The 24,642-nt window shown below is 34.0% G+C and overlaps 2 protein-coding genes and 2 long non-coding RNA genes across 7 annotated transcripts in view; 2 read left to right on the top strand and 2 right to left on the bottom strand.

The window, feature by feature from the left end:
- The window catches only part of LOC138859033 (uncharacterized), a 59,211-nt gene extending 56,863 nt beyond the window's left edge, over positions 1-2,348 (top strand). Inside the window, exons 1-2 of one of the 2 annotated variants that reach the window (XR_011398072.1) lie at positions 1,397-1,528; positions 2,225-2,348. This is a non-coding gene — a long non-coding RNA (uncharacterized lncRNA). Of the gene's footprint in view, positions 1-1,396; positions 1,529-2,224 lie in introns of those variants that run through there. The other variant, XR_011398073.1, reaches the window with a different exon arrangement.
- Positions 1-24,642, top strand: part of qin — a 180,142-nt gene that overhangs the window by 118,096 nt on the left and 37,404 nt on the right. The gene's annotated exons all lie outside the window — the stretch shown is intronic.
- LOC106620046 (uncharacterized) overlaps positions 1-24,642 on the bottom strand; it is a 47,278-nt gene that overhangs the window by 14,470 nt on the left and 8,166 nt on the right. The gene's annotated exons all lie outside the window — the stretch shown is intronic.
- On the bottom strand, positions 1,000-22,742 carry LOC138859032 (uncharacterized). 2 transcript variants are annotated; one of them, XR_011398071.1, is made up of 3 exons: positions 22,533-22,742; positions 21,643-21,739; positions 1,000-1,398 (listed from the first exon to the last, which is right to left on the bottom strand). It is a non-coding gene; the product is annotated as an uncharacterized lncRNA (long non-coding RNA). The 2 variants fall into 2 exon arrangements; XR_011398070.1 differs by having other exon boundaries at positions 21,643-22,742.

Genomic DNA, 24,642 nt, shown 5'->3' with positions numbered 1-24,642 from the left:
AAAGAAAGTTTGAATAGCCTCCACGTCTGCATAACGCTTTCCTTTCATCAACAAATGCATTTTTCCGAAAAGGTAAAGGTTTCTTTGTGGACAATACCCTTGGAATCATAAAAACAAATCAGCATTGTCTTCACTTTTGACTTCTCCAGGCGCGATTTTTTGGGTTTCATCTCGTCCACCACGACCACTTTGAAAACGTTGAAACCACTCGTGCACTCTGCTACGGGATAGGCAATCATCGCCATAAACTTGTTTCATCAATTGAAACGTTTCGGTAAAAGTTTTACCAATTTTAAAACAAAATTTAATGTTGGCTCTTTGTTCTAAGATCATTTTCGCAACGATGACAAAAACATACTGACACTTAAACCGCAATAACTTCACTTCCAATAGATGAAATGTCATGAAATTTTTACTGGAAGATAAAGGATAGCAGATTCTAACGCACTAGTCGACATATAGATGGCGCCACTAGAGTTTACTGTGTTACTTTTTTACTGTTTACTTTGGAACGCACCTTGTACAATGCTAAATGAGGTTTAAGATTTCCTTTTGGGGGAAATATATAATTCGACCTAGCTTATTGGTTCCTTCGTGTATTCCGGTTTAAGGCTTGGTCGAATATGGTCTGGTAAAGATCAAGGATCAACAATTTTAAGGATCAAATAAAACTCGTAATTATGGACAGATCATGGGAAAAATTCTATAAAAAATATGGTTTTTTGTGCATTGTGAACTTCGTTAGACGAAATAATAAAGACCCGCTTGAGCTTTATGGTGAGATTCCATTTGGTAAAACATACTGAAGTTACGCAGGATATAGACACTCTACCTCCGAAAGTACGTTATGCGATCGAGAAGAAAGAATTTCTGTCTTTATTTGAAAATAGTGAAGTTTGAAATTGCCCTTAAATAAGTTCAACTCCTCGAAATTCTTTGAACTAGGGTATTCATAATTAGTAAACTTTGAAATGCCGTTATATGAACTTAAATTCCGAATTTTCATTAATACCGCTACGATAATTACATTATTTATTAAATTTATAGTATTTAAGCTTAAGATACATAACATTAAATGAATATTTACGAAATAACATTTGATTTGATTTTGTTTTTTCTCAAACGTTTCAAATTTGGTCACTATTTAGCTGGCTGCAGTTGCGTTGTCTTATCTTTCAAGTTGCTATTCTTTTATTTTAACATTTGTTGTTGTTGTTTCTTTTATTTGTTTTTGAATGGTTTTTAGCTTGTCGACATTTTTTGTAACTGCTACTACGTACCGTCTTAAACGTAGCGTTTTGGGTGCGCTGGCGTTTTCAGTTAAAGCCGTGGATTCCTCTGCGCTTTTCTTGCCTCTGTTCAGCCTGGTTTTTCCGTATGCTGCCTGCTACCGAAGCACTGAAAAAAATGTGCTTTAATCAAGCCGATGTTTAAATAGCAATAACTACACAATCACTCAAGTAATGAGCTGAGGTTGCCAAGCATTGAGTAGGTAATGAATGAGTGACTGAGTTCGTCAATGAATCGGGTATGTTTATGTACTCGCGTAGAGTGTCAAATTTTTATTTTATTCATATATTATTTTGATAATTTTTTTTTCTACATGCCGCTCGTTGTAACCTACTGGTTGTTGACCTTGTTTGCAATTGTTGGCGTTTTGCAAGGCAATTTTAATTTTTCGTCGAGACCCTCCTATCCTCTCTGAATTGAAGCTAAAAATTGGAAACCGTTGATTGTGACAAGAATTTTCACATGAATTTTATTTTGTGCAAGAAAAAATTCACCACAATTGATTGCCATCAAGGTTAACGGCAGTTTGCGTTTTTTTTTATCTTTTATTTAATTTAAATGATGTGTAAATTTGTTTTACGCTTTATTTTATTATTTGGCACTAGCTTGAAACTTCTTTGCTCATTCTTTTTAGTTGTTTGCTTCGTTAATGATTTTGCAATTTTTCCATTTTCACCATCTTTTCGTTTGATTCTGCTGATTTTATAGTTCAAACAACGCCTTGTTCTTAATTGAGTCTACAATAATGAAATTTATTTTGATTATGTTGAAGCCGATTTGACAGCACAGCGCTGTGCCCAATTTCAGCTTGGCCTTAACCTCACGCCACAGTTAGCTTATTTTAGAGTTCACATTTTATGTTTATTGATTGTCGGTCTTTTAATTTCATTTAAAATATATTCAATAAAATTAGTCATAATACAATTTCTTGCAGGTAAGTCTTGCTAATTCCGTTCCGTTCCGAGGTTATGTGCTATGAAAATACGCTTACGAACAAAGAAGCTAATAAATTTATGAGTAATGAAATAAAAAATTGTAGATGAGAATGACTATTGAAATTATTTATATTTTATATATAAAAAATGTATTTGAATTATTTGATCTGAGAAAATGAGAAACTTTACCTCTTCGTTTTGTCTGACAAGAAAAAATCCAAATAACTATTATCGATTAGTTTGAAGGCGGTGGCTTGAAACTTTTTGGACTACAAATATGTAGAATAACATAAAGGTCAAGAGAAACAAAATTTCAAAAGTTTGTATTATTTCTACAATATAAGATCGTTCCTATCAGAATAGCATTCGTATGCTTTGTAGGTAGATCTCACCTTCCAAAGATACGTGTATAAATTTCACGGTCGTCGGACTGTTGTTTGGTGAGAAATATCAGTTTAAGTGGCTCTACTTTTGTTATATTGGGAAATATGGAAAACGATAAAAAATACAAATTGCTGAAACCAAAAATAGCTTGATGATTGTTAACCGAATTTTCACGCAGGTGATTATAAGTCATGTGAGCATCGAAGACAGTGGAAGTGAAAAAGTTACAAACTGATTTTGAATAGCCGTAAAAGGAAGTTGCAAAGTCGACAGTCTAAATATACCAAAAGAACTTGCTAAAACCAAAAAAAAAAAAAAACTGGTAATGCTTGCATTAATTGACATTACAACGATTTTAAGAAAAATTAAAAATTTGTATATGCACCCTTGGCCTTGATCACGCCTCCAGTCTTCTATTAATAGAATGCATCAAGTATTGTGTAAGTTCAAGAGGTATATTTTTTAGGTTTAAACTGCAGCGAAGGCAAATTTTAGAAGTATATATGTAAGATATTTTTTAACAGACATTATCCATCGGAGGGCAGTTGTGATTTTGATGTCAAAAAATCTCAAAAAAATTCATCAGTTGTTGGCATGGGACTTAAACTCTATGGCACCCTCCACTTCTCGGACACACCACAATACCACCGACGAGTTACAAAAAAGAAAAGCTCCAACAATGTATTTCATTTAAAGACCACAACCTCCCGCATCTTTTATATAAAGGCCATAATTCTGTAAGCCCTCAATATCCAATATGTATTCAGAGAAGGAAGAGACGATACTAAAACTTTGTGAAGCGGACATGACACCATTTTCTAATAACTTCACTATTAATGAAAATATTACATTCTACTATCTCTTATTGCAATGTGAATATAGGCAAAAATTATACAGATATTATTCAAAATAACCAAAGAGGCCGCAACTCTATAAAAATCACCCGAAAGAAAAGTTTGAGAAATGCTTACATAGGATCAATTTAAAAATTGGTACTATGGACCTACTTTTATCTCTCATAAGCTATTCGGACAATTTAAACCAAATATTGTTTATAACAGTCCCATGAAAACTAACAGGTTTTTTAAAGCATAAAAAGATATACAAACATCTTTAATCTTATCTATCTTGATTTTGATCGGTCAAATTGTATGAATCACTAAATGCTATAGTGTTCTGATCTAAACAATTAGTTTGGAGATTGCAGCGCTGTCTCGGACAGTTATCGAAATTAGTGTGACCTACCAAGACCCCACGCAGGTTAGTATACTACTTGATTAATTGCAAAGAAATCCCGCCATACTTCCAGTATACCGAGCTCACAACATAGTGACGGTAGAACCGTTTTGAACCTCATTTTCTATTGTTCGATAATATTCTTGAATATTTACAGAAAAATAAGTAGGTGTTGCCAACTATTTGAAATGTATAAATAAAAAGAAATTATGAGATGAAAAAACAAATCTAAATGAAGAGATTTGCGAAAGCTGACTGTTAAAAATATTTTTTGAGGACGCGTGCTACCTGTTTAAAATTTTTGATTTAATAAGTTAATTATTACAATACAATTTGGGTAACGAACAAGAATGATATTTTTTGCTGAAATTAAGAATATTGCAAAAAATGCATTTACTATATATCCAATAGACGGACATTCAATACATACAAATTGTAGGTACTTCTGTTTCTACATATCTATATGGATATATATGTATGTATGTAACTTAGCCTGAATGACGACGCATATTTTTATGACTTCCCATAAGTTTACGTTTTTATGAAGTACTTGCATACTTGCTCCTAACATACTGCCTACCTGATATTCTGTCAGTTTAAAATTTTTTTTCTTCGTATTTTTCTTGTTTTGCGAAAATTTACTGCATTTCCTCTTCGAATTAATCAGTAACGCAAACATTGGCTGCTTTTCATTTTTGTTTGTATGTAAGTATGTATTTATTTATGCAAAAGCGAAAAATAGCAAAAAAATTGCAGCAGCATTACGGCTAACCAAGCGCTCATGATAATAATGATGTCAGCCGCGGATGCCACATAATGTTATGACATCCGTTGGGGAATTCAGCTTGCTGCTTACTCATTCGCCAGCTTGTCTATCGACATGCAAATGCATTTTGCTGGTAGTACATTTTTTTCGTTTTATATTGTTAAGCGGATGCTTTAATGCCGAAAAACGATTGTAAATCGAAATGCAGTAATTTTAATGAATTCTCACGCGCAGACATATATAATATATATGCGTATATACATCCGAAACGTTTGATCAGAAATTTTAAATTTAAATTTTCTTATCCTTAAAAACACGTTTACCTATAGTATGTAAATTTGTTGATTTGGTCGTTATCTGTGGTCGAAGAGAAATTTTCTCCTATTCACTTTCACGTTCCTGTATTAAACGAAATAGATGAATTACAACACTTTATCAAAGCACTTAACAGAACAGTCAAGTAAGGACTTTTTGTTCCAAAGGCAGTCGGATCTAAGGGGAATCCCCTACTTCATATCCCCCCACACAGAAATCTTTTTCGAGAGGTTTGGTTACCAGTTTCTTAATATTATTTTTTTAAAGGTCTTAAACCTCAATTATTATAAGTATTCCAATTTATATGTATGTTGGTATATAATTACTACATTTTTATACTTGAGACATATTATTCCTTTTTGATCTATTGCCTAATTGTAAACTTCATGTGAATAAATCAATCCGATGTATATTTATTTAGAAAAATTTTATATTTATAAATACAATTATCCGAATTAGCTAAAATATTATTATTGATCTAATCAGAACTCTTAATTTTTACCTACATAATTTATTCAGATAACAATTTTCAGTGCTGGCTCATCTTGCGTTCTCCAGCACAAGAAAAAGAAGGAATGGCCCCACTCGATGGTTACTTTTTTCATTTTGAAATAGATTTCGATGGTGGTCCCATGTTACTATAAGAATCAACAAAGAATAACAACTTCATTCAATATGCACTCATTTTTTTTTTCTTTGTTTTCTGTCTGAAAACCCTTTCCTATATCAGGATTTGTGGCCTTAGTGTTAATCAAAAACGTGAATTATACATTGTGAAGTTAAATAAAATTAAAAGTTGTTGAAATGAAATAAATTGTTAATAAAATATGATTGCAGTTTTTTGATAGCTGTTTTGCGTTAATAATGTAGTGAATAAATTTTATGGTTTCGCAACTAAATCTTGAAAGTATTAAGTATCTAAATTTGATAGTTTAAGTAAAAAGGCAAATAAAACACAAATATAAGGAGTATTAAATATATCGAGGTTTCTGTCCATTTTTGAAATAATTTATTCTTCTTGTTGGAAGGGAGTTAATTTTCTAAAACAACATTTAACAAAGAAATAATTCTACAAAGTTTTAATCCATAGTTCATAAATATAATAAATATTCATATATAAATTAACAATCAAAGAACTAAGTTGCACAAAAAATATACGGCAAAATCGATTTTTTTCTGGGTATTGGATCAACCAATTTTTTTTAAAGGGATTGAGTAATAAGTAGCTTTATTTTTTTAGTAAGCTACAATATACATTTAAGAATGGTGGTTTTAAATTGCCAAATTTCGAACAACCGGAATAGTAGGTTTGGTCTAATACCCAGTCGAGTGTAATACATGTTTTCAAATATATATTATTTTGGGATATTTCTTCAAATAATTTATTATTTATTTACTTCAAAGCCTTTGATAGAATTTGCTATTGCGAGGATAACCGTAACCATATAGAAACTTATATAAAAATGTGTAAATCGTTTTAACTGTCACGCAAGATTCAAAATAGCTTACACAAATTTATTGCCAATCTAATTCCAAGCCTTTGTGTGCTAATTTGTGGCCAACATTTTGTAAAAGAAAAAGTAAGGAATCAACATTGCTTTTGCAAACTTGCAACATGCGTGTTGTCTCCAATAAAATATATGGTCATTGCATTACATGTTTGAACTAGTACATGCACTGTGCTCAATTTGCTGGCATAATCGCATTTAATATTTCCTTTCTACCTTTCATAAGCCCCACAATTACTTCCACAGCCATAAAACTTAAATCGCAATAGTCGTAAATTTTTGTTTTTTAATTTCCTTTTGGACCGTGTTATTTGCTTTAAGTTATAAAGAGTGACAGGGGGGAGACGGACAATTCCAAATGCAATTTAAATAAATCAGATTTTTAATTACATTAAAAATTGTAGAATTACTATTGAAAATTCACACATTACAAGCGCTATGGTGTGTGATTAAACCGCTGACACCAACAACGTCAATGACAACGGATGAAAACATTACCCACAACAATAATAATCATTAACTATGGTCAAACCAAAAAGTACACAACACACAGGTTATCATACCATATATGTACGTAGTAGTGCAACAACAATAACTATAAGTATGTAGTGAAAATAACTGTAAGGGCGTTCTCGCCGCATCGTGTATGTGCTGTGATTTTTGTTAGTAAATTTTTTTTGTTTTTAATTTACCTGAACAGAACCGTCCAGTGAGCATAGAAATAATATATTTATTGCCTTTTTGTTTTTAGAAATACTTTCGAGTATTTTTGGTTAATATATCTTTAATTATAGAATATACTTCAGCAACCCTAACAATAAGCAATAAAATCTTTAATATATTTGAAACTCTCTATACTTCAATGCCTTTCTAATTTCGTTAGTAACTATATAATCCAGCTCTACAGTGCCATGTTTTGCACGAAACCCGAAATGGTGCGTTAGAATTGTATTATTTTCATGAAGGAAAGGAATCATCTCAATTAAATGTATTATTTTCATTCAATCACTGAGCCAGTATGTCGGCTTACCAGGGAGAAATTTTGTCAATGTTAGTTATGCCCTTCTTCCGGGTTAATTAGACGTGAACAAAGGCTTTGCATTGTAATCATCACCTGCTAGAAATCTATGTCCTAGAGTAGCAAAAAAGCTTTTGTAGGGGGATATCCGTAATTTTGAAACGAGGTTGGTTTATATCATTCACATCACATATTAGGTCTACAAAGATAAAATTATATAGCAGACATAGATCAATTCGTCGAACTGCATTTTCTTGATAAAAAAATCTTTTCACATTATCAAATCAAATAAACCAAAAAGAATTGATAAAACTGATTATTCTATAGATTGTAAGACGAACTTGGGTTTCAGTCTTAATATTGGTACCAAAATAGATAAATTTGTATATAATTTCGAAGTTAAGAGTTATTAATAATCAATATCGTTCACAATCCGTTTCAATCGCCTGGTTTATTTATGTAAACGATATAAAATATAATGTCGCCAATTATATCCATCCATCTGGCCATATCTTTTTTTCCATAAATTTAATATACACTGAACTTCAGTAAACATGTCTCCATTGTAGTTCTTATAACAAGAACTTGTCTTAAATAAGAATCTTATTAGATAGAGAGTCTTAAATCAATACGTTATATTGGTTTTAGTGATACTTCATCTTCAGCCGTGACCCAAGTAAAAAATTCGTTGTGCCTAGTAAGTAGTAGGTTTATAGTCTTGTCATGAGTAATACTGATAAACACTGTAAAGACAACTTCTTTTAACTGAACTAAATATAAGCTATTGTATTTAATGTATGCTGTAAGCAAATCCATCTTCAAAAAAAAATTTTCTACGAATATTTTTCTTACTGGGTGCATTTATTCACGCAAAATTCGTCCACAACTAAAATTAATTATTTAATCGTTATTAAGCGGTTGGATAATTTAGACGAATATGTTTTATTGTGATACCTCGTAAGTAGATATGTGCGTTATTTTTTTAATAAGTCACAATACTATATTTAAAAGAACCACAGACAACGTAAACCATTTAAGCAATACGCAAATGTATTTTAAATTTCCTTCGTAGTTATTAAATTTTCAATACACATGTTGTGAGAAACTATTGTCGGTTTTTAAATACAATAATAATAGTTTACTTACAATAAATTTATAATTTCAATTCTTTTAAAAACATTGGATAATACATTTACGTATACAAAAGAAATTTCTACAATACCTTCTGCTCAACGCAAAACGAGACTTTATCCATAACTCGACAAGGACATGACATATGGCCATACTTTTTTTTTTGCTTAGGTTGGCAGGACTGTTATATGTTTACATGTCAAATTTGAGCGCGATCTGTCATATAGTTTTTTTTTTAAGGCACTATAAACAAGTCAACCTCGAGTGTGTTTTTCGAATTTTACTATGGAAATTAACGTTGAGCAAAAAGTGTTTGTTTGAAATTTTGTTATTCCAATGGAATAAGTGCGACGGACGCAATGAAAATGTTGCAGAAGGCATATGGGGAGTCTTGCCTATCACGTGCACGTATTTTTGATTGGTATAAGTCGTTCAAGGACGGCCGTACATCGCTGGAGAACTTGCCCCATGATCGTCGTCCAGCAACGTCAATAAACGAAGAAAACGTCGAAAAAGTAATGAAAATTGTGTTGGAAAATCGTCGTGTGACTGAAAGATAGATAGCTAGTGAGCTCAACATATCAAACGGATAGCATTATTCACAATGTTTTGGGCATGAGACGTGTATCTGCTCGACTTGTTCCAAAATCCAGCTCATACGTCTCGTCTTGTACGCGATTATTTGACCAAAAACAACGTAAATATTGTTCCGCAAGCACCGTATTCACCCGACATGGCACCGTGTGACTTTTTTCTTTTCCCTAAACTCAAATTGCCGCTTCGTGGAAAGCATTTTCAGTCGATTGAAGTCATAAAACAGAATTCGAAGAAGGAACTGAAAGCCATACCTAAAGCGGCCTACCAGAAGTGTTAGGAAGATTGGAAAAAAAAGGTGGCATTTGTGTATCGCCTCTAATGGTGACTATTTTGAAGGGGATAAAATAAATATTGAAGAATAATTAACCGTTTTTTGTTGTTTGAGCCAGTCTCGTTAATATTTGAGCAGAAGGTATTTATTACAAGCAATCATGTATATATTAGGTGTAGTTAAAAGAAATCCATTTTGTTTTTTTAAAATAGATGGCATTATTTATCTGTATCTCGCGTTGAATGATGACATTTAGTACTAAAAAAGCTTTTCTGACAGTTTTGTGATTGGTTCATTCAGTTTTGTTTGAGCGCGTTTCAAAGATTGACACTAGCGAATAGAAAATACGCTATATTTTACAGTTTTTCGTCGATAAGGGCGAAAACGCAATCCAGGGGGCTGAAAATGTGAATAGCGTTTATGGTCCTGATACTGTAAAAGCTAATCACACGCAATTTTGGTTTCATCGATTCCGTTCCGGTAATTTCGATGTCAAAGATGAACCACGCACTGGAAGGCCGATTGTCGAAAATTTCGATAAAATCATGGACATTGTCGAGTCCGACCGTCATGTAGGCACTGTTTCGATTGCCCAAGAACTAAAGATTGCACAAAAAACCGTTTGGAACCATTTGAATATGACTGGATACAAAAAGAAGTTCAATGTATGGGTGCCACACGAGTTAACGCAAAAAAACCTCATGGACCGAATTTCCATCTGCGAATCGCTGTTGAATCGCAACAAAATCGACCCATTTTTAAAGCGGTTGGTGACTGGCTATGGTAAGTGGATCACTTACGACAACGTCAAGCGAATTGCGGGAATTGTCTACTATAAGCTGCTCCCATATGGCAAAACTCTTAACTCGGACCTGTATTGTCAACAATTGGACCGTCTGAAGGAATCAATCGCCCAGAAGCGACCAGCTTTGGCCAATAAGAGAGGAATTGTGTTCCATCAGGACAACGCCAGGCCACACACATCGATAGTGACTCGGCAGGGAGGATTTTATTCATCCACCTTATAGTCCGGACCTGGCACCAAGTGATTACCATCTGTTCCTGTCATGGCGAACAATTTTGCTGGTGAAGAATTCGCTTCAAGAGAGGCTTGTGAAAATCGACTGTCAATTTTTTGCCAATAGGAACGAAGGCTTCTAGGAGAGAGGCATAATGAAATTACCCTTATCGAACAAAACGGCGCATATTTGACCTAAATCGGATCATTCTAACTATGGTAATTAAAGTCTTCAATTTCATGCAAAAATAATGGATTTATTTTTACTACACCTGATATTATATACATACATATGCATTATGAGGTCCTTTTTGAAAAAGTCCTTTATTATGGCTTTATATTTTCACAGATTTAATATATATTCTTTCTTGAACTTAGTTGATATCATTGATATTCTGCTGGTGCTGTTTGTTCATGGTGGTATTATACTAGGGTATGCAGTTTAAACCTAGGTCTATACCAATTTCATTTATATTCTAAACCATATAATTTTCAAGAAAACATGTTCATATAAATTGTGAACATCATTCATGTTTTCTTAAATAAAGGGTTTAAAGTCAACAGTCGCCTGGAAAGTCGGACATCACTTTGTCAGGTATATGGGTGCTGGGGGAAGTATTGACCCTATTTTATTAACTTTTGGCAACAGGGAACATTATTACCAGGACAAGATGCTTTGTGAAATTTATTAAGTTGTCTATGGCTAAAAGACAGCTTGAATTTCGGGCGTACTGGGACTAGGGGAAAGTCTGAGCTGACTGCATGACATATCCCAAGCATTCTCGCGAGCATGTTTTCACATCATTTTACAAAGAAAACTCACAAATTGATCAATATATTCTATGCCAAATGTCAGTAAGTATAACGAAAATCATTATACATATTATAAACGAGCTGGGATAATTTTTCCAGTTTTAAAGACTCTTGCTATCTAAAATTCGACAATATTTGTAAGACACTTTCGTTTTTTAGATTGAAAAAGTTCAGAGTTTTATCAGGATAGGATTAAAAAAGTTGATTTGTTTGTAAATGTTGATCGGTAAATTTTAAAATTAAACCGCAGGTCTTGCTTTAATAAACTGAACTTCTTATTAGATTTATATATTAAATGTTAAATATAAAATGCCTTCAAAACTCAGCTCTTAGTCGCTTCTGTCAAAGTCTGTGTAATATGTAATAAAGAATTGCTTCAAGCTCTTTTTAACGTTTTTTTAAATGTAAATTTTTTGCAATCAATTCTTATATAACACAAAAATATTCGTTAGGCCAGTTTGCACACCCATTTACAGATTTTTTTGTTCACCAATGGCTCTCTGATATATTTGTACATAAGAGAATTGCAGTTCAGTATTCGCCAAGCCTTGCATGCGGATGTGTTAACCAACTAATTTTCAATAGTAATGCCCCTTACTTGCTTGTGTTTATATGAGTGCTCGGACTGCAATGAAATTAGTTGTGTGAAATATAGATATATGCATATATGTTTTTGTATGGATTTTGACAATACCCAATACGCTAATCTAAACCAGTTTTAATTCGTTTTATTATTAGTCAGTTTGAATTTTCCTTTGCATGGGCCTCTACGTTTTAGCTTGCAAAACTGCCTCATAACGCATAAACTTTGTACAATATGTGCCTGGAATTTTCTTTACCCAAAGCAAACAGTAAACAAATTGATGTGGAACTAATTAAGGATTGTGGTAAACAATATTAAAAACAACTATTTTTATTATATTATTAGCTACTTTCCTTAAATTATTTAACACGATTTCAATAAGCGACCGGAGTGCATTTTGTTAATCAGAGTTTAAGACCTGGGTGATGTCGGAAAAATATTCTTGAAATTATGCATTCAATAAATAAAATTAATTAAAAACCTTACCCTTATGGGACCAATGTGATTATAATCACTGAAGTAAACATTTTATGGACAATGGGCCAGATTCAACCTCTATGTAACTCAGCCTGAACCTTAAAATATTCATATAATTATTCTGTACCGTAGACAGGCTTTGTATACTTTTTTGTTTCAGAAATATTTAAATCGTAATAAAGAATTAACAAAATAAACTGCAGATTATTCTAAAAAGCAGTTATAGAAAACCTTTTTAGGTTTAAAATACCTAATATCACTATAAATACTTGCACATACAAGTACAATACTTTGGAAAAAATATGTTTTTGTTTTCTAAGCAAATTTCGGGTACGTTTTGAACATACCGTGATTACATCAATGCAAATAATTTAGTCCAAGCCCGAAAAACGAGCTCAAATACGGATTATTGGAAGCATATATAATATATAATATATATACAACACAACTATAATAACAACAATGTAATAGGGGTAATAACTGAATGTGGACACTCCACAAAAGTCGTGACAATATAAAATCCCGGCCTCAAAGCTATGCGCGCTAACTATTGGCGAAATCCTATTTGAGCAAAAACAAAAGCAACAAAATTAAAATACGAAAATTAAGGCGGAGCACAAAAAAAAGTACAAGTACACAACAAACAAAAGCTTGATGTTATAATTTTTATTTGAATAGCACGGAAAAAAACCCGCTTTGGGCAATTGTTTCAGTTGCGCTTTAATTTTTTGTTTGTACTTTTTTTCGAATGTCCAATTTTATTTAAATATCAAATGTAGCAAAGTACAAAGCAAAGTCATTGTCTTTTAATTCTATATTATTAATTAATTAGGTAGGTAGGTAGGTAGGTAAAGTGGCTGTCATTCGACACACTTAGGCCTTTAGGAGGCCCATTGTGATACCACTGGGACTGTGATCCCCTCACTCTGTTGGCTCCTCTCTGAACCACCCCGTACTTCTGATGAACTTCATCAATGAGATAAGTTTTATCAGTGCAACCTCCGAGACGTCGTCAAGAAACCCACGACCGATGGTGGCGATTCTTTTACTATATAGTGCTGCGCAATCGCATAGAAGATGTTTAATGGTCTCCTCCTCTTCTACTTCCTGACAGCTTCTACAATAGTCGTTATATGGCGTGCCAAGTCTACTTGCATGTCTGTCTATTAGACAGTGGCCTGTTAGTACTCCTACTAGAGTTCTTAAATCATTCCTCTTGGATTTTAACAGTCGGCATGTGCGGCTCATTCCATTCTTGCCACGTTTGCCTGCTAGTTGAGCAGGTCAGGGACTGATTCCACTGACACTCGGCTATATTAATGACATGTTTGTCGATTATGTATCTACAAGAAGCCAGAGGAATATTTATGTCCTCCTTACCAGGATATAGTTGTAGGGTGGTGCCTGTTCTGGCTAGTTCATCCGCTACGCAGTTCCCAGGGATGTCACTGTGTCCTGGGACCCATTGCAGATTTACCGTGAAATAGGATGACAGATCCGATAGAAGATCACAGCAATCTTTCACTGTCCTCGACGAAATCCTATGAGACATCAGAGATTTCAAAGCCGCCTGGCTGTCTGTATATATAAATACACTTCTTGTTGTGATTACACTTTTTGTTAGTACAAGAAGGCTTTCTTTAATTGCAGTGACCTCCGCTTGGAAGACACTGCAGTGGTCTGATAACCGGAAGGCGATTTTGGTATCTAGTTTAGCCGAGAAGACAACGCCGCCTCCTCGGTTATCCAGTTTGGAACCATCCGTATAGAAGCTTATCCCTGCTTCCAAGTCCACTACGTCCCTTTCCCACTCCTCTCTGGAGGGAAGGCAATATTGAGGACCGGATTTAGGTTCAGCTCCATAGGATTGCGAAAATCCGTAGTTATGGGAAGAAACGGGAACTTTCTGAGCATCATAGAATGCCCCTTGTTGCTGGCGACTAGTAGGGAGGATTCCCTCAGTCTCAGAGCTGACTTCGCTGCCATTTGTTTGCAATACAGATCTGTTGGCAGCAAGTGTAAAATTATGTTGAGTGCCTTGGTTGGCGTAATTCTGAGAGCTCCGCTGATGCAAATACTAGCTGCTCTTTGTATACTTTCCATGCTTCTAATCGCATATTTCTTTTCTGTAATTGGCCACCATACTACTATACCGTAGGTCATGATCGGCCTTACAATTGCTGTGTACAGCCAGTGAGCCACCCGAGGTGTCAGTCCCCATCTGGGCCCCACCATTCTTTTACATATGTAAAGCGCTGTAGCTGCTTTCTTTACCCTCACTTCCAAGTTTTGTTTCCAAGAAAGCTTCCTGTCCAAAATTAGTCCCAAGTAGCTTGCTTTATCTCCTATCGTTAGCCTGGTGCCATTTAAAAATGGCGGCGTGATTTCTGGAGTACTGTGTTTCTTAGTGAACAATACTAGTTCTGTCTTGCTAGCATTTAAATTCAGTCCGCATGATACGGCCCATGGATTAATATCGTTTAATATTGTCTGCATAAGGCAAGCGAGGGTGTTCGGGAACTTGCTAACTAACCGAGACTGCCACATCATCAGCGTAGGCCACAACATGTACCCCCTTCTTTTCTAGACCCACAAGCATTTTATTCATTGTCAGGATCCAAAGAAGTGGGGATAACGCGCCTCCTTGGGGTGAACCCCTTCGGGCAGATCTGTGCATCGTTGAAGCTCCCAGCGTTGAAATAATTGACCTGCCTAAGAGCATCTGTTCAATTAATTTCCGGAGAGGCTCAGAGATGCCCAGATCTTTAAGCGCGCTTAATATGGCCCTCGGCTGGATGTTGTTGAAGGCACCTTCTATGTCTAGGAAGGCTACGAAGGTATATTCTTTTATTTCCAGAGACTTTTCAATCTCTGTTACCACTGAGCTTAATGCCGTTTCTGTGGATCTACCCTTCGAGTACGCATGCTGCGAAACTGCCATTTTTCCTGGGTTTAGTATGTCCCTTATATGTATTTCTATTAGTCTCTCCAGCGTTTTTAAAAGAAATGATGAAATACTAATTGGTCTAAAATCCTTTGGATTAATCTGTGAGCTTTTGCCAGCCTTTGGTATATATATCACCTTGACTTCCCTCCATATCGAGGGAATATAGTTTAATTTCAGTGCCCCTCTAAACATGGTTGTTAACCAGTTTATTGTGTAGCTCAGGGACTGCTGTAACTGAGCCGGGAATAGTCCGTCTGGTCCCGGCGTTTTATAAGGCTTGAAGCTGCCTATTGCCCAATAAACATTGCTATCTGACACTATGTCTAGCGGAGGGGACTCTGAGCCCACTTCACTATCCATTATATGTTCCCCTACGAGGTTCTCGGAACTGTCTGGGAGGTGAGTATCCATTAGTAGGCCTAGAGTCTCTTTACTGGATACCGTCCAGCTGTGATCTGGATTCTGAAGGTATCCGATGCTATGTTTCGACTGTGTCATTATCTTTCTCAGTCGAGACGCTTCTGCCGTATTCTCGATGTCATCACAAAAAGATTTCCACGAATTTCTTTTTGCTTTTTTTTTTGGAGGGTTAAGTTCTACAAAATTAAAATAACATCTAGGTTTAAGATTAGGTTCAATTACTGATGAAGATGTGGATCGCACTTGGACTACTAAATACATACTTTGGAAAACCAGAAAATAAAACTCATGTAATAAGATCTTATGAGCCGATAAAGCTCCTTGATACCAATACAAATCTCAGCCACCAGCTCAGAGGGACGTCTGAGAGTCTCAATTGTTTAAGCCTTGATCTCGCCAATTCGGGGTAATCAAGAAGTTAAATCTTCATCTATCTGCTATTTCGTAGTAGCAGCTATTAAAAAAGCTGCTCTGAATTGTTTAGTGCAGTCTTTTTTTTGTGTTTCTGAAAAAACCTACCATAGTAAGGTGATTTAATTTAACATTATCAGAGACGAGAGATGTCGTAGAAAAATTTGAATTTTTCACATATATTTTGAGGTTATGTGAAAAAGATTGTAGATGACTTTATTACCTACAATTTTGCTATTCGTTTAACCCTTAAAAATTCAACCACGCCTTTCTCTGCCCGACCTCAGATTGTTTTATCTTGTCACCGATGGGTTTCATCCTACTATGATTCTTCCACTTTTAACCATTTTTAAAGTCTTTAGCTTCAAGTATTTTATTTAGAGACAGTAAATACAGTCTTCCATTATCATCCTGAAACTTCTGGGAGGGATTTATAGTATGCACTGGTCGAAACCAATTTCTTCCAACTTTTTAGTCTAATTAAATTCTCTTCTTAATTACTGTACGTGCCGTTCCTGGGGATGGGAAAAATTAAGAAGATAGACGGGAAGCGAAACGTCTAAAAGGGCATATGTATAGAATACTTCAAGTGGGGACTACTGGAGAAACTTATATTCTAGGTATACAAGGCAAACATCAGAACAACACTAGAAAATTAAAAAAAAAAAATGTAAAAGTCGCTGAATATGATTTTAAATCAACTGGCCGATAATACCTATTTACGATATACATAGTTACAATTAGATTCTAAATTAACTGAATCACTAACGAAAACGTCGGACTTTATTCTCGAAATTTAAGCTTCAGCAAGTATATTAGGTAACATATCGCTTTGAAAGAAACCGAAGAAAGAGCTTAGCTAATATAGGAGGAGAGGACATCATAGTCTATTGTCTAGCGGCGTTAAAAATAACTCTCTTTCCCTTATAAGCCAGTGGAGTTTTTAGCGTCGAGCTTTTACCATAAGCTTATCCTGTCCTCTAAATGCCAGATCTTACCTTTACAAGATCTCCGTTGGGTAGAAGAGTAGAGGGAAGAACTACTTATTATTTTTTAAAAATCGGTTGAATTTCCGAAAGATGCTTTTGTTATCGGTTCAAGTGAGCTTTATTATAAGGTTTTTAAAACAATTTGATATCATTTGCATAAATATAGGTATGTATTAAATCACATTCTAATTCTTGAAAAAGCGCTAGGGCAGTTGCCATAAAACCTTTCATGCCAATTAAATAAATCTTCATTAGCCACGCATACAAAAAAAAAAAAACGCTGCAAAGCATTTGAGATCACCACTTAAAATTTTTGCACTCACATATTATATTTTTTAACTACATCGTACTTAAGTTTTATTTAAATTTTTTTGATAGTTCTTTTATATTTAATTTGTGTATCGTTTGGATGCAATCTGCATAAGGCTCGATTACAATCTCGCTAAGACCCGATGTGCTTGCTAGTTGCCAAAGATGTGAGCTGTCTGAGATGCAAATATGATTTTTGTTTATTGGGTTTTTTATTTAAAATTATATAAATGAGAATTCTTGCTATGTTAGTTCATACAAAAATAATGGGTGTAGAAATACTTGTATGCAGTTTAAACTGCATGATATTTAAATCAAATGCTGAATTCTGGGTGAGGCAGATTGTGGACTTTAGAGTCACAATAGGAAGCTTTCAACGCGTCAAATACGAAAATATGCTGCATATAATGTCACACCTAATCATATTTTCGTTTTTATTATGCAGTGATCATAATATGTAGAGGGTGTCTTTTTCAGAGTTAAAGAACGTTAATTAAAGAAAAAACGCCGAAGAATATATAGTGTAGTGTAGAAGACATTATTTTTGTGCCTCTTTGCACTTTATTATATCCTGAACAGAGTATATAATAATACATATAAAATATATGTATCATGATCAGCGTGATGAGCTGAGTTGATTTAGCCATGTCCGTCTGTCTGTATATATACGAACTAGTCCCTCAGTTTTTAAGCTATCGATCTGAAATTTTGCACCTGTCTTTTCTTCACTAAGAAGCAGCTCATTTGTCGGAACAGCCGATATCGGATCACTATAGCATATAGCTGCCATACAAACTGAATAATCGGAATCAAGTGTATGTATGGAAAACTTTTTTATTTGATGTAATATCTTCACGAAATTTGGCATGAGTTATTGTTTAGGGCAACAATGTAATCTTAAAAAAAATTTTCAGATCAGATCACTATAGCATATAGCTGCCATACAAACTGAACGATCGGAATTAAGTTCTTGTATGGAAAACTCTTTCATTTGAGGAGGTATCTTCACAAAATTTGGCATGGATTATTATTTGACGCAACAATGCAAGATTCAAATCACAAATTGAACGATCGGAATCAAGTTCTTGTAAGGATCCTTTGTATTTGTGAAGGGTATTATAGCTTCGGTGCAACCGAAGTTAACGTTTTTTCTTGTTTTTAATCATAGCTTTGCCTCAATACAACGGATGTTGGTCAATTGTAACTGATTTATCGGTTTAATGCTTTCTTTATGTGATTCGATAACCAAAATTTTACTCCAATAAATTGATTGATCACGCACACCGTGACTTCCTGCTGACAGAATTTAGAACTAAGGCAAATTGTTTACCGTTAGAATAATCAAACTAACAAAGATAGCAGGCGCTGTTACATTATGAAGAAGTCATTTATGCTTCACAAAGTTGCAATTTTTCTTTTGTATTTTAAGAAATTATAAAATTTTTCCTTATCCTGAGACTCAAGCTAAATTTTAAGATTTACAAATCTATTTCAGATATTTTGGGAATTGGCGTGGTGACTACATTATTATTATTTTATCTAAAGATAGATTTGAAAAAAAAACAACTTATCATTAGCTAATATCTGCCTAATCTAAGCTCTTAAACTTAAACGGCGCTAACACCTGCTTCCATCTCATGCAGTATGAGTGTTTATACAAAAACTTGATTTGTTATTGCCATTAACGGCTTGCAACAAGAAAAATTAAGTAATAATAAAATTACTTAAGCCTCAGTTTAAATTGTACGAACTCATTCTCATTAGTATAAATCACTTAATGTCGCAGTTAGCAGACAACTCCAACTCCTCTAAAGAGTTACATAAATGTCGGTTTCATAAATGGTTGCCACATATGACCTGCGAAAATACACGCTGCATTTCTGCGAGTGAATACACGCAAATAAAACTTGAAAGGTAAAAACTGCTTCGAGAGCGTCATATTTAAGAAGAAGATGTAACTGTGTACGTTAATGTCGTAATGCTTTTACGCTTAAGCGCGTACTGCCTGGCTGGCAGCACTGAGAGCGGCAAACGAGATCGCCATAATCCTTTCAAAATGCTAGTATTATTGCCAATTGGGCAATGTTGGCAGAAAAAAAAGAAACAGCATTGACTGAAAGTGATTAGAAAGTTCAACTGTCGCTTGAAAATATATCCGCGTTCGTGTCGGCGCGTAAACAAGTCACCAACAGCCGACGGCACCACTCACTAGCTCATCTCTCACTTTAGCTGTGCATTATACACAGCTAAGTACAAGATTTTTTTTTTAAATTATGCAAACTTACAAATGCATAATTATTTAAATTGAAAATGTGTTGGTCTGCGGCTGGAAAGAGTGCGCAGCACATGCGCTAAAAAGTTTGTAAATGATTTAAGATTTCAAAACAGCGAACATGAGAAAAAAAAGTTTTTAAAAAATGCTGAGCTGCTGAACGCAACGAAAACATTGTATGCCACAAGTCTATGAGAAAATAGCGAAGACAACACTTTATAACATAACTTTCGTAATTAATATTAAAATAGACTGCGGGTAAATTAAAGAAATTACAATTAAAGACTTTCCCATTTACTATTTCCAAAATAATGCCGAAATTGATATCTTCAAAGTTGTATCCTGTTTTAAAATCCAGTAGAAAAATTTGAATATTAGCCGAAAATTTGCTAGAACTCTCCCATGAAAAAATTCGTAATATTCTCGAAGTAAGTAAGTTCAGTCTAGGATGACCAAGCTTAGTTTCCGACCAAGGTCGATTGAGAACCAATTCTTTCTAATGCCTATATTTTTTCTCGCCTACATCTTTACTATCTATGTATTGTTTCGTAAGTATAGTTGCCGTTCAACAACAGTTTACCAAAATGTACGGTACAAGTGGATATCGGCTAACTATTGCAGAAATTTGAGTCAGCCATCTCCATTTCGTTCGTATATTAACAGCTTTGGTTATAGTATAAAGAAAAGTTCAAATCAGGAAGTTAATTTTGAGCGATTGTCATATGTTGAATATTTGTATAACAAAATTGTTTACTTTATTTTTTATTTATTTACAAACGTTTTTAAATGATTAATTTACCAAAATTTATTTTCAGAAAAATCATTAATTTCAAACAATTTTTTAAGTAAGATTTAACAATTTTTGTTAAGAAATATTTTTTTAAATTTAATACATATACGGTGGTATCACAATGGGCCTCCTATAGACCTAGGTGCGTCGTTAGACATTCTGCCTGCCTACCTAATACATACGTATGGTAGCAAGTAAATGTTAAAGTTCAAAAATTTTCCCACTTTGTTCTGTCCACATTGTATTATAGATAAGTAACCGTTTGGTTCACAAAACCATAATACCATGCGCGTAACATTCTACCTTGAGTATTAAAAGCGGTAAGTCAACTCAGAAACAACAGGTCACGCAGTAAAAAATAAACAAGTTAACCGATCTGTCTGAATGAATGAATAAATGAGCGGCTGAATGGGTCAATAGGCGAATGAGCCAGCAACAAGCAGCCAACATACGCACGAGCATCTATTGCACTCGCTGTCGTTGCTGCGCGGACCAATGCTTTTGCCCTCTCCTCCCCCACTGTACATGAGTGAGTCGCCCGTTTATGCAAATGATCGCGTGTTTATTCAACTGTGTCTAACAAAGTGAAATGAAGTGCTTGGTAGCTGCTTAAGAGATTCCTCATTTGCTGCTTGATTTTTGCTGTTATTCTTCACTGTTATATCTGCAACAGGCAACTTTGGATAATAATACATGTATGTATTGTTGGTATGGCCACAAACAAGTGTTGTTGTAGCATTTGTCTGATGGTTTAAATTGCAGCACTCACGGTGATTTAATGATCCATTACATCTGACGAATGACGGGTGAGTGGATGAAACCTGCTATGTGTGGCATTTGTTTTTTATTTCTGCATAATTTTCTATGTCTTATCTTAGTATAAATGAAAATACAAAAAAGCACCAGCGAAACAAAATCGAGAAGATGAATGGCTTGCAAGTTGTATTAGATATGGGAAAATAGCCAATAATTCAACGGGTGTGTGCAGGTGTGGCTGCTTGTTGTTGTTTCTCCGTTGGCTGTTTCCATATAATTATCAACTATTTTGCTTTACATAAGCGATAATTCATCAACAACACGAAGCGGCCCTCCTACACATGCTTAAACTTTTATTAGGTATGAAAAATTTGGTGTCTATTATTAGTGTTTTTTTTTAACTCACCATTCGGCTATAAATGTTATAACCGTGATAAAAATTGGGATATTGCGAAGATCCACAAACAATTCGGTAAGAATGTACTCCGATGAGTCTCGATACACTAAAGAGAATATTAGTAAAAAAAGGTACAATAACAAGTTTTGCTTTCTTTCCTAGTAATTAATCTACACATAACTAATTCTTTGTAACAACAGTATGTTATGATTATTTCTTAGTGGATACATTTTGTTTTCAAAAACGTTGCAGTAACCCTTTGTTTTTGTTTTCAATAAGTTACATTAACTGATTTCAAGATTTAGTTTAAAAAGTACAAGAAAAAGGGAATTTGAGTTTTCATTTGTCATTTTAACCATTCACAATAGTAATAGTGATCAAAAATATGCAAAACAAAACTTGTTAGCATTAAAGATAGCGTCTATATCAATTCAATGAGGTATCCGTATACTCTCTTGTACGAATTCAACTCGATTGTTGTTGCTTTTACATGTAGCGAGCAGAGAAATGGCGAATCGAAGATATCTACTTTCAATTTGATAAAGTTTGTCTTATGAACACAAGATCAGTTTCTAAATCTAAAGTAGTACATAAAAGTTATTTCCACTGATCGCCATCTATTGTAAATATTTAGGGTCCAAATATTATATTTCGTGGAATGATTAATGTGCACTTTAAAAATTATTTCGACCAACCGAATGTCGAATGTCCTAGCATCAATAAACCAACTGTTTTTAAATGTCTTTTTAAGCATCTCTCTTTTCACAGCCTTAAAACATAGAGTTTATGTTCGCAATAAGTGCACCGCGTCAACATCGGATTTTTATAAAGGTTCATTTATATTCACTTTGTATGTAATTGTGATTTTCACATTTTGGTCGTTTTTTTCGGAAGTCTACCTTAACAAGTTTATTTTCCTACAGTTTAAGTTTGTACAATTGAAAAAGTTAGTGAGCCTAGCATGATCGGCCGAAATTTTTTTTATTAACCTGTAATACGTATATTTATGTACTTATTTGAAAAAAAGAATTTTGCTGATTTTTTGCGTTTTGGGATTTGTTCGCATTTAGGTATGTGTCTATGTGTGGTTTAGTTCGAAGATAACGAGCTTTTTTTTTACTTTGTTTTGATTATATATTTGTCAAACGTCAACTACAAGTACAAACTGTATTAATCTTTATTATTTTAGTTGTGTGAAACGTCAAATAGAAGCCAGTGTGGCCATACTATTCCAAATTTATAATCTTTTAGTGATTGATTTCACTTTTAATTTCAGGTGTTACTTCAAAAACTATTTTTGTGAATCGTAGGGAACTCATCGAAATATTATTTTCTTCTGAAAAGATCAATATTGGTGAAAAATTAATTTTTTTTTAAACGAATTGGAAAAACGAAAAAATTTTAGGAAGTGCCTGAAGAAGAATTGAAGAAAACATTGAACCACCTGAAATCTGAATTTAAACTTTTTTGGAATAAATCGCTCCGAAAAGGAGATGTTTTTAATGAAATTAATAAAAAACATGGCTGAATTGCTCAATTTGTTTAATAAAAAATTCAAGCCGAAAAGGTGATCGGCCTGAGAAATCTTTAGAAGAAAGCTCACAACGAGCTAAACGTACGAAATCACAATATTTGAGGAAATACCCCAATTGATGTTCTGAGTTATGCTACTCAAATGAAATTAAGGGATTCGGGTAAAGTGAAGTGTCAAAACTTTTGATTGAAGCCTCATCTCAGGATTATAATATTGCGATTATGTGTTCAAAAACTTCATCAGGCCACTTCTTCTTCATAAACACTTCTTAAGTTAGTTTCAAATATTTTGTTTGTTTTGGTCATATTGTTTAAATTCTTTCTATAGTTTAAGTTTTATTATTGCCATAAATCACTATATGAACGGTTCAGGTAAATCAGTTAAAGTCTAATAACTTCGGTTGTAAGCACAATATTTTTCTGAAATTTGGTACACTACCCATATTAGTAAGAGGAATCAGTATACATTTTAGGTCATCCTACCCCACTAAGCCTCGTTTTTATTACTAAAACCAAATAGAGAAGGTGCTTTTCTTGCTTTGTTTTGCCACTTGAAAGACAATAAGCGAAAACAGAATAGATTGAGTTTTGTTGTGTTTATTCTAATGCAATGATAATGATACATTTTACCGTACATACATATAATAATACATACAGTTTTGACAGAAATAATAAGGACAGTGGTCTCACAGACATGTAAAGGAATCAAAAGCAAATAACGAAGCAAATTGTTTGGGAACAAATTGGAAATAATTTTTTTTTAAGTTTTAGCTAAGTTTGGCAAATTATTGTATTTTGTTAGCATTTTTTCTATAATAACGCGATTTTAACATGTGAAAAAATAAAGACACTTTTTGTTTTATTTAAAAATTTTCTAATATTAAATAAGGAAAAGAAACTAGTTTTCATTAATTTTTGTTAATATTAATTACTAATTAGTTTAATATTCTTTTGAAAATTCATGGTTGTTTAAAACTGATTGAAACTACTTCGGCATAAAATCAACTAGGTTTTGGCAGAGCAAATCGAAATTGCGTTCCATGAATTCTGAATAGTTACCATTCCTCTTATGAACGATTTTACTGTATTTCACAAATTTTCAGTGGGTTTTAGATCCGGGGATTGAGGAGCCGACTCCAATACATTGACCCTAAACAACTATTTTGTACACTTAGCCGTGCGTTTGGGATCGTTGGCTGAAATAACAATTTTAGTGGAATATTATCTTCAGCGTACCGTAGGAGACATTCTTGAAGTATTGCAACATAATCGGTTGCCTTCATAGTGCTTTGTATCCTACGGCCCAGACCGATGTATAAAAAAGAATACCCAAAACATAGTCTTTCCGCCAGCATGTTTAACGGTCTTTTTTTGTGTATTTATGGTGGTAGGTTGCATTTTTCGGTCTTCTTATTTGATGAATACCTCGATCAGACTTAAATAATTTTACTTTTGTGTCGTCAGACTACACATGAT

The sequence above is a fragment of the Bactrocera oleae genome, chromosome 2 (assembly GCF_042242935.1).
Source record: "Bactrocera oleae isolate idBacOlea1 chromosome 2, idBacOlea1, whole genome shotgun sequence".
NCBI lineage: Eukaryota > Metazoa > Arthropoda > Insecta > Diptera > Tephritidae > Bactrocera > Bactrocera oleae.
This window is presented reverse-complemented; position numbering and strand designations above follow the sequence as displayed.